The sequence below is a fragment of the Dipodomys spectabilis genome, unplaced genomic scaffold (genome assembly GCF_019054845.1).
Source record: "Dipodomys spectabilis isolate Male_0828 unplaced genomic scaffold, ASM1905484v1 ptg000095l, whole genome shotgun sequence".
In the NCBI taxonomy this organism is placed as follows: domain Eukaryota; kingdom Metazoa; phylum Chordata; class Mammalia; order Rodentia; family Heteromyidae; genus Dipodomys; species Dipodomys spectabilis.
The window spans coordinates 18,258,951-18,269,252 of NW_024870772.1; positions in this window are offsets into that span (position 1 = coordinate 18,258,951).

The window sequence follows — 10,302 nt, forward strand, 5'->3', positions numbered from 1 at the left end:
ATTACTGAGATTTCACCCACGCTAGTCTCATCTTAATATGGACAGGGCTGTACCCTATGCCACTGGGCCCAAGCAGGTCCTCATGGCTTTCCAAGGTGTGTGGGCAATGAGTGGGGCGTTAGCATCAGCTCTCCTACTTCCAAAGTTTTTAGAGCTGTTGACTTTGGTTGATATATTGGATTTGGGGTTTTAGTTCTGCCCTTGGAATAGTTGGGGTTTTTTGAGGTGTATGGTCACTTTCACCTCATTTCACACACAAAAAATTGATGTCTGACGCCTTTTGGTAACAAAGGGATGTCTGTTGCTAATTAGTAGTTGTTATTGTTTTTGTGGTTACCACTTCTTCCTCTATAATTATATGCACGTCTGTCTTTCCCAGGTCCCTATCTGTGCAATCTACTTGCTGTGACTCTAGGGATTGGCCATGCAGAATCTTGTTGGATAGCTGGATGATGGGTTTATTGTTATGTAGATGAATGGACATTGTGAAAGCCAGAGACCAAGTGACTTTGTGTGAAGAGAGCTGTGGGCAGTTGGAGCTGGGCAGGTGCAGGGATGGGTGGGAGGCCCAGGTCTGAGGCTGGGATCCAGAAGGAGGGCTCAGGTGCTGCTGTAGAAATGTCTAGAAGCAAGAGGGAGCTGCTTCACTATTCAGTCCTCACTTCTGACGTGTGTGTGTGTGGGGGGGGGGCTTCTTGGCTTTCCTCAGAGGATGGAAAGAAGAATATACCCAGCTTCGCGCCCCTGTGCCTTGCTGAGGGATGCTTTCTTCCAGGGCCTAAGCAGTGGGTGATGGCCACAGACAGGCACAGAGAAAGCACCATTTATTTCCAGTCTGTGTGAACTCTCACATTTACATTTTTGCCAAGCTGAAAATAACAATAATATAAACTCCCCTTAGCTGTTGCCCTGTCCCTCTGAGAAGGGACAGAAGAAAACAGCACAGCCCAATTCAGAGAACAATGTCCCCTCTGTTCGCAGACATGGGCTTCTGTTCCATCCCCAGGGCCTCCTGATGGCGCTGGAATGAGCTGGGTGGGGAACATGTGGTCTATTGGCTCAGCTCAAGCCACCCTTGTTCACCATCGTGGGAGAGGGGGAACCCGATGGGACTAGCCCTGTGGGAACCCGGGCCCTGAATGCCCTCCCTGTGCAGAGGGTCAGTGCCTCACCCCCTGCCTGGGACACCCTGGTCAAGGGCAGACCTCCTCCCCTGAACACAGAGCGATCCCGGAGTCTCATCCTTCACAATGGCTTTTTTCTCACGGTGCTGCTCAGGATGCAGAAAAGGTTAAGATCTTCATCTTCATCTTAAGGAGATCTGCTGCTGACTGGGTCAGTCAGAGATGCTTATATAGACTGTGGAGAGAGCTGTTCTTCTTTTGCCTGGCCTGTTCTCAGCTCAATGCTCTGCACCTCACTTGCTAGGGTAACAGTTTCTTTGTAGAGGTATTGGTGTTGGAGCTGGGGAGGGGTAGGCCAGCCCCTCAGCAGGCCCTGTAGCCTCAGTAGTCCCATTATGACCTCCAAGAGCAGAACATCATGGTGCCCATTTCCAACAGCAACTCAGGTTGGACTACTTTCCTCCGGAACCATTAACCTGAACACCTTTCCTAGGGTCCCAGAATCCATGGCTTCAAGGAGGACATCTTACCTTCCCACTGGAGAGTTGAGCAAAATCAGGATCAACTGCAACATGAGCAAGAACGAGATATGCAAAACCCTTTTAGTCTCCGTGTGCTTGGCCAGATGCAACTCATTCTGCAGGTATTACAGCTCCCAGTGCAAGGTGGGCACCTGGAGAAATGTTTGGATTCTCATAGGAATAAAAAACAATGAACAAAAAAGTGACCTATAAATAGGCCAGGCACCAATAGCTCATGTCTGTAAATCTAGCTATTTAGGAGGCTAAAATCTAAAGATTGTGGTTCAAAACTAGCCTGGGCAGGAAAGTCCATAAGACTTTTATTTCTAATTAACCACCAAAAAGCCAAAAGTGAACCTATATACTTCAAGTGGTAGAGTGCCAGACTTGAGCATAAGAAACTCAAGGACAGAGTTCAAACCCCAGTATTGGCACAGTGAATACACGCTTACTGGTTTAAGACATTGATTTTGCAGAGGTTTATGAGGCAGCAGAAGGTGGCTTAAAAAGCTTGCACTTCTGTTCCTTGGAAACTTTCTGCGGTCCCTATCCACAAGATAGCACCCTGCAAGAAAAAACAAAAACAAAAATCTTCCTCCCTGTGCCCATCAAAGTTCCCTGGGAGACCAAGGAGAGGCCGTGTCATAGATGCGGCAGAGCTGAGACCCACCAGGCTGGACCCTCCCCTGTGTTGCTATGAGGATGGGCTAGAAGGAGTCAGGAGCTGTGGGCCTGACAGCAACACCGTGCCTGGCCACAATCCTCACCACAGTCCCCAGACCACAGGGAACAGGGGCTGAGGGTTCCCCTTTCCGCAGTCACACAAAGCCCGCACCCTGGTCTGCGCCACGTCACATGCTAACAATACTCCAGAAGCATGCTCCTCTCCTTTCTCCTTTCCTTCTCGCCTTGCTCGCGTTATGTGGCTTGCTGTTCATAAAGGTGTCTGGGGAGTTGGATGACCAAGGAAGGGTCACGACCATGGAAAGATTGGGGGGATTCTGAACAATGGGCGATTGTCTGTCTGCTGGATGTACTGGCTGCCCGATGGGCATGAAGGAGGGGAGCAGGACCCCAACATCTTGGCCTCCTTATTTTGAAACTGAAATCAGACCTGTCTTGGGAGACCCACCTCCCCTTTCCTTTCCTTCTCTCTCTCCTTCCCTCTCCTTCTCCCTTTCTCCCTTCCTCTTTCTTTTCTGGTTTCTGGTTGTTGGAGTCTAAAGATGCCCAGGCTGGGGAAGGCAACCCTGCGCTCCCCCACCCCCCACCCACCCAACCCGGCTTTGGCTCCACGGTCTCTCAGCTTGCTGTCCAGTCCAGACACCAGTGGGATTATGGGAGATGTAGAGAGTGGCCAGGTTCTACACAAAAAACGCTATTTGAAAATGCTTCAAGGGGCTGAGAAGGTGGCTCAGTGGTAGAGTGCTTGCCTTGCATGCATGAGGCCCTGGGTTCGATTCCTCAGCACCACATAAGCAGAAAAAAAAGCTGGAAGTGGTGGTATGGCTCAAGTGGTAGAGCGCTAGCCTTGAGCTGAAGAGCTGAGGGACAGCGCCCAGGCCCAGAGTTCAGGCCCCACGACCAGACCCCCTTCTCCCCAAAAAAAGAAAAAAGAAAATGCTTCAAAGCCAGATAGAGGTGGATCGGCAAGAAGTGGGGCCACGTGGACTCGATGTTTGCTTGGTCATTTCGATTTGAGGGGAAGAATTTTCATTCAGAGCAGAAGAATGCTCTGTCCCCCTGTCTGGTTCAGCTTACTTCACAGTGTTAAGGCGTTGCTGTCTTCCTGCAGCACCCAGCCCTTTGATGAGCACAGGTGTACATGTCAGAAGGCACTGCAGAAACACGGTTTAAGGGACACTTTGTAAACCATGATGCCTCATTCCTACTCCTGTGCATTCTGGATAGAAACTCCCTATGTGGTTCTAATGTCCTTGACAAGGTCAAGGCCTCGTGAGTGGATGTCCTCTCTCTCCCACCTCTACCAGTCCTGCTCCTTTGAGCTTGTCATACTCAGCTCTGTCTGCTAATGAGGTGTCCAGAATGCTGCTTGCTGCAGTCATTGGGACCTGGACACGCTCTGCTAGTTCTCAGTCCATTTGAACCTCGTGACAAAGAAGAACTTAGTTGGAGATGTCCAAGAGGCCTCGTCCACAGCCATGAAAGCAAAGGATAAACTTGCACATGTCTGCAAATGATTCCAGAAACCACCACTGAAGGGGTTTTGTGCTGTGGAGGAGGAGCAAGCCTTTGGAGGCACAAGGTAGGGATGGAAGCCACACATTTCCCCTCTACCCGCTGGGCTTCCTAGCGCCATAAATGACAACTCGAGGCTTTCAATTTTGCAGGCCAAATCCTTGGAGTGAATCTTTGACTTACATTTCTCTTTTGCATTCCAATGTAATTGGTTAGCAAATCCTTTTGGCCTCACTTTCAAAATATATCCTGATGCTGGCTCCTGTCCACTCTCTTCACAACCATCTTATTATGTTAAATTATTGACCACCTCCTACCTACTGTGCCTGATTCTGTCCTTAACCCTTCATGATCTATTACCAACAGTAGCCAGAAAGATCCTTTTAAATGGAATTTAGAGTAAACTTCTATGGTATAAAACTCATTGAAGTATACCTCTCTGCCTGGTCTGGAGTTAGCTTCCGCACTGAGTTCATTGTCTGATACTGTTCCTGTTGTTTATCCCAATCACTCACAATGGTCTCTTTCCTGATCTCTAAGCTTGTAAAAAATACTCCTTCAGGGTCTTTGCACATGATGTTCCTTTATAGAATGTTCTTGATATTTATCTATCTCATCATTCTCTCACTTCTTTCAGGCTCAGAATATTTTTAATTCTTCCTTGGTTTTTTTAGAGAGGCTTCACGGCTTTTTACGCTCCTTAAAATAATGTCCTCGGCCCAACCTTAGTGCCATTTTATTCATTTGCACAGTTTATCATGACCTACATGTTTTCTGTTTACCTGTTTACTTACTGACTCTTGCCACTAGCATGTGTATTCTTTAAGAAGAAGTTCATTGGTGTATTACTAAAGTCCTAGAGAGGGCCTAGAAACCTAGCAGGGGCTCAGCAAATTATTTGTTGGACAGCTGAATAGATTTGATGCTGTGATGTGGTAGCAAAGAAAAATTCATGGGAAAGTTTAATGTCTGGAGTTCAGATGAACTTGGCCTTGAAAGACTTGAGCAGATGTGGGTGGAGAAGTTGGGCATCTCCCACTGAGCTGACAGGAAATGTCAGGTCAGTCAGAATTCTGGGGCTTGGGTGGAGCACTGGGACCAGGCTCCGGACAGCTTCCAGGCTGTGATGATTCAGTTACTCTCTCCTGTGACACCACAGACCAGTAGCCTCTGGGGTTCGTCTTCAAAGAACCACTTCTAAGCCACACCGACACTTCTAGCCAAGGCTGGTTTCCAGCGAAGGTGGACCGAGCTGGTGCGGTTGGAGAGAAATGGTTCTTCTGCTTCCCCCTGAGGCTGCTGTGGCCAGAGGTGGCTCAGGCTTATGAGCATTACCAGCAGAGGCAACCTATTTGTAATGAAGACATTACCACCTAAAAACTGGCATAAGTGACTGGCATATGGGAAAGGCAAGTTCTGACAGGGAGACCCGGCAGGGGTGGGCTGGCTGCAGAGGCCTAGGGCTGGCTGGATCTCTGGGCCTGGGCTGTGTCTCTGGAAGATTGCACTGCTGTGGGTTCATGACTGAAGTTAGGCAGCCCCTGCATAGCCATTGCTACTTCCTTCCTTTTTATCTGGTGATAGTTCTCCTTAGCGCTTACCAGTAAGCTCAAAGGCTTTGTACATTTTCCTCTCAATGGTATATAAAAGGTTTATGGGAAGATATTCGTTTTACATTGAAAAACTGGAGGTAGATAAAGCTTCCTTACAACCAATGGAATAGAACTGAAGACCAAGAAATGAACCCACAGACCTATACCCACCTAATCTTTGATAAGGGAGCCAAAAAATTGGATCGAAGAAAGGCAGCCTCTTCAACAAATAGTGCTGGCAAAATTGGTTAAACACCCGAAGAAAACTAAAGCAAGATCCGTATATATCATCCTAAACCAGAATCAACTCCAAATGGATCAAAGACTCTCGAAGTCAAAGCAGACACCCTGAAAACACTACAGGAAGAAATAGGAGAAACTCTAGGGCTCCTTGGCACAGGCTGAAATTTTCTTAATAAAGACCCAGAAACACAACAAGTCAAAGAAAGGTTGGACAAATGGGATTGCATGAAATTGCAGAGCTTCTGCCTGGCAAAGGACATAGGTAGCAAGATCAGTAGAAAGCCCACGGATTGGGAGAAGATCTTCACTAACCATACAACAGACAAGGTCTCATATCTAAAATATACTTAGAACTTGCCCATGTAATTGTAGCCCCTCTGTACGGTATTTTCACAATAAAAAAAATTAAATCCTCCAACAACAAATCCTCAAAGAAACAACTGCCCAATTAATAAGTGGACTAAAGACTTAAAGAGAAACTTCTCTGAAGAGGAAATAAGAATGGCCAATAGATGCATGAGAAATACTCAACTTCTCTGGCCATAAAAGAAATGCAAATCAAAACAACATTGAGATTCTACCTCACCCCAGTTAGAATGGCTACAATCAAGAAATCTAATAACAACAGATGCTGGAGGGGATGTGGCCAAAAGGGAACCCTACTGCATTGTTGGTGGGAGTGTAAACTTGTTCAGTCACTTTGGAAAGCAGTATGGAGGTTCCTCAAAAGACTCCACATAGAGCTCCCCTATGACCCAGCAATCCCACTTTTGGGCATTTACCCAAATGATCACAAACAAGACCACACTAAAGCTACCAGCACAACTATGTTTATTGCAGCATTATTTACCATATGGAACCAACTCAGATGCCCCTCGGTAGATGAATGGATCAATAAAATGTGATGTGATGTGATGTGTGTGTGTATGTGAGTGAATTCTATGCCTCCACCAGAAAGAATAATACCGCCCTATTTGTTAGGAAATGGAAAATCTTGGAAAAAATAATATTAAGTAAACCAGACCTAAAGACACATCGGTTCCATGATTTCCCTTATTTGCAATAACTACTATATGTCTAGGACAAACAGAAAAGGTCAAAAGCTATGCACATCTGAACACATAAGGTGATGCTAAGGGAAATTAACCCCAAGCTTGGAACAAAAGAGGTTTTATATTTCTTGCTGTTGTTTTTTAATGTACTTATCTACTATGTGATTTTTTGTTTCTTTTTTATGTTCTTCCCCCATGGTACAACGGCTGTTTTCACTGTATTTGATTCCGATGCCTGCATCTTGTATATACATTTTTCTAATTTGGGGAGGGGAAGGGAAATAAAATGCTTAAATAAGGATACAGGTTGATCCATTGTAGCAATGAGATGTATAAGATACTATGTTGAAAACAAACTTTACAACTTCGGTGGTGGGGAGGGAAGGGATGGTAGGGGAAAAAATAAAGGAAGGGGTAACAATGCTCAATAGCAAATATATTCACTACCTTACTCATGTAACTGTAATCCCTCTGTACAGTATCTTTACAATAAAAATATATTTAATATAAAGCTTCCGGGCTGGGAAAGTGGCTCAGTGGTAGAGTGCTTGCCTTGCAAGCCTGAGGCCCTGGGTTCGATTCTTCAGCACCACATAAGCAAAAAGAAAAAAGCCGGAAGTGGCGCTGTAGCTCAAGTGGTAGAGCGCTAGCCTTGAGCTGAAGAGCTGAGGGACAGCGCCCAGGCCCAGAGTTCAGGCCCCACAACTGGACCCAAAAAAATAAATAAATAAAAAATAAAAAAAAATAAAGCTTCCTTATAGCAAGGAGACATCACTGAAAATGGTGGAAGAAGACCTTGAAAAATGCCACATTCTATAGAACAATGACTACAGGGGACAAAGTGAGCACATACAATTTTTTTCAAAATTCTTGAACTAAAGACTTTCAGAAATCTGTGAGGCATTTATTAAAGGAAAATGGACAAATTTCAGTCAAAATTATGAGCTTTATGGTGTTTTGGGTTTTTTTTGGGTCCGGTTGTGGGGCCTGAACTCTGGACCTGGGCACTGTCCCTCAGCTCTTCAGCTCAAGGCTAGCACTCTACCACTTGAGCCACAGCGCCACTTCTGGCTCTTTTCTTTTTGCTTATGTGGTGCTGAGGAACTGAACCCAAGGCCCCAGGCATGCAAGGCAAGCCCCAGCTTTATGGTGCTTTAACTCTCCCTACTTACAATAACAAGTTTAATAAGGTTAAAGATACAAGATCATTATAAAAAAAAAGAATTCTTTACACATGAACATTAAGCAATTTGAAAATAAAATTAAGAAGAAAACAATTTTATAAATTCCACCTGGGTGAAGGTGGCTCAGGCTTGTAATCCTAGATACTTGGAGGCAGAAGTCTGGAGGATTGCAGGTCCTGGCCTGCCTGGGACTGCATGTGAGAGTCCATGTCAATAGCTAAGTATGGTGGCACATGTCACCCTAACTACATGGGAAGTGTAAATAGGTAAATAGGTCCAAAGCAGCCTGAGCATACATTTGAGACCATATTCAAAAAAGTAAACACCCCTTTTCTTGTTCCCCTTTTAACTTTTTAATGGTTTCAGTATTTTATTTTTATATTTGCATATAAAATACTTTAATCATAATTATGGTTCTATTACCCCTTCTTTTACCCTTTCCACTCATACTTTTGCCCTTCAATAGTTCCCAATAGTTCTCTCTCACCTCTCTCTCTCTCTCTCCCCCATACACAGGTTTTGCATATTAGAACATATGATATTTGCATTTCTCAGTCTTGTTTATTTCCCTTAACATGATAATACTTGTTTCATACATTTTTCTGAAAATGATAAAATTCAGTTGTCTTTATGGCTGAACAACATTTCATTGTGAATATATACCACGTTTTCATTATTCATTTATTAGTTTGTTTATGAGTAGTTTCTGTAGTAATTATGAATAGTGTTTCTAGAGACATGAGTGTACAGGTATCTCTGTTGTATGCAACTTTCATTCCTTTAGATATGTGCTGAGGAGTAGTATAGTTGTATCATGTGGTAGTTCTAATTTTGGCTACTTGAGGAACCTCTATACTTATGTCCATATTAGCTGCACTAATTTATTTTTCCACCAGCAGTAAGTGTTCTACTCCAGGGGATGTTTCTTTTTCTTTTCTTTTCCTTTTTGTCTGTCATGGGGCTTGAACAGCACATGGGTGCTGTCCCTCAGCTCTTCAGCTCACGGCGAGCACTCTACCGCTTGAGCCACAGCACCACTTCCGGTTTTCTAGTGGTTTATTGGAGATAAGAGTCTCACAGACTTTCCTGCCCGGGCTGGCTTTGAACTGCGATCCTCAGATCTCAGCCTCCTGAGTAGCTAGGATGACAGGCGTGAGCCACCAGCGCCCGGCTTCCAGGGGATGTTTCTAATTCACCATCTTGTCCCCTCCATCTCCATGTGTAGTCAGAGCTGGTGACAGATTAGGTAGCTGCCCTGTAGGCTCTGAGAAGAAGGCTGCTTAGAAATTCTTGTTTGAGAAGGGAATGCTAAACAGAGTAGACTCTTCCTCAATCCTTCTATCCTGAGAAGTCACAATTCAGTTATCTATCATTCTACTTCCCTATTCACTCATCCATCCACCCACGTATCCATCCACCAACTCATCCATCCATCCATCCATCCATCTATCCATTCATCCATTCCTCCAATCGACACCTGATCATTCATTCCATTTTACTAATCTGTGTTGCACCAAGCTCTCAAGCCACTTACTAAAAGCAGTTTTTCCTGTGTTGGGGAAAATGGGCCAAGTAATTTTTTCCCCCATAAAACTTCCTCTAGTGATTCTTGAACTGGGGGGTTACAGAGCGTGGAAACTTGTGACAAGCATGATGGCCAGATAGGCAATCTCAGGCAGCCCCACAAAGATGGAATGACTCTGATCCTCTGCTAATTCCTTCCTTCCTTCCTTCCTTCCTTTCTTTCTTTCTTTCTTTCTTTCTTTCTTTCTTTCTTTCTTTCTTTCTTTCTTTCTTTCTTTCTTTCTTTCTCTTTCTTTCTTTCTTTCTCTTTCTTTCTTTCTTTCTTTCTTTCTTTCTTTCTTTTTCTTTCTTTCTTTCTCTTTCTTTCTTTCTTTCTTTCTTTCTTTCTTTCTTTCTTTCTTTCTTTCTTTCTTTCTTTCTTTCTTTCTTTCTTTCTTTCTTTCTTTCTTTCTTTCTTTCAGAGCAAGCTATTTCCAACAAAGCATCTTGTAAGCATGTGAGCTCCTTCCTGAATGCTCCTGTGTGGGGCATAGATCTTTCATCACCAAGCTAAGTTGTAATCTTGGGGAAAGAAGGTTTTCAGCTCATTTTCAAGGAGGAAAAAAAATGCAAGCAAAACAAAACAGCCACATCACGAAGTTGCTCCATGCAACGAGGCTTGCTCTGTTGAACTGTTATTACTTTGGGCTCTGGGCAGGCCTGGGCTGCCAGGAGGCCTCCCATCCCTCCCCTGCCAGTAATGAATGGCATCAGCAGGCTCTGGGAAGAAGGCTGCTTAGAAATTCTTGCCTGAGCAGTGGCAGCTGAGGAGGGAGAGAAAAGTCCTGTCAGGCCTGCCAGCTCTGTGATCCCTGGGAATATGC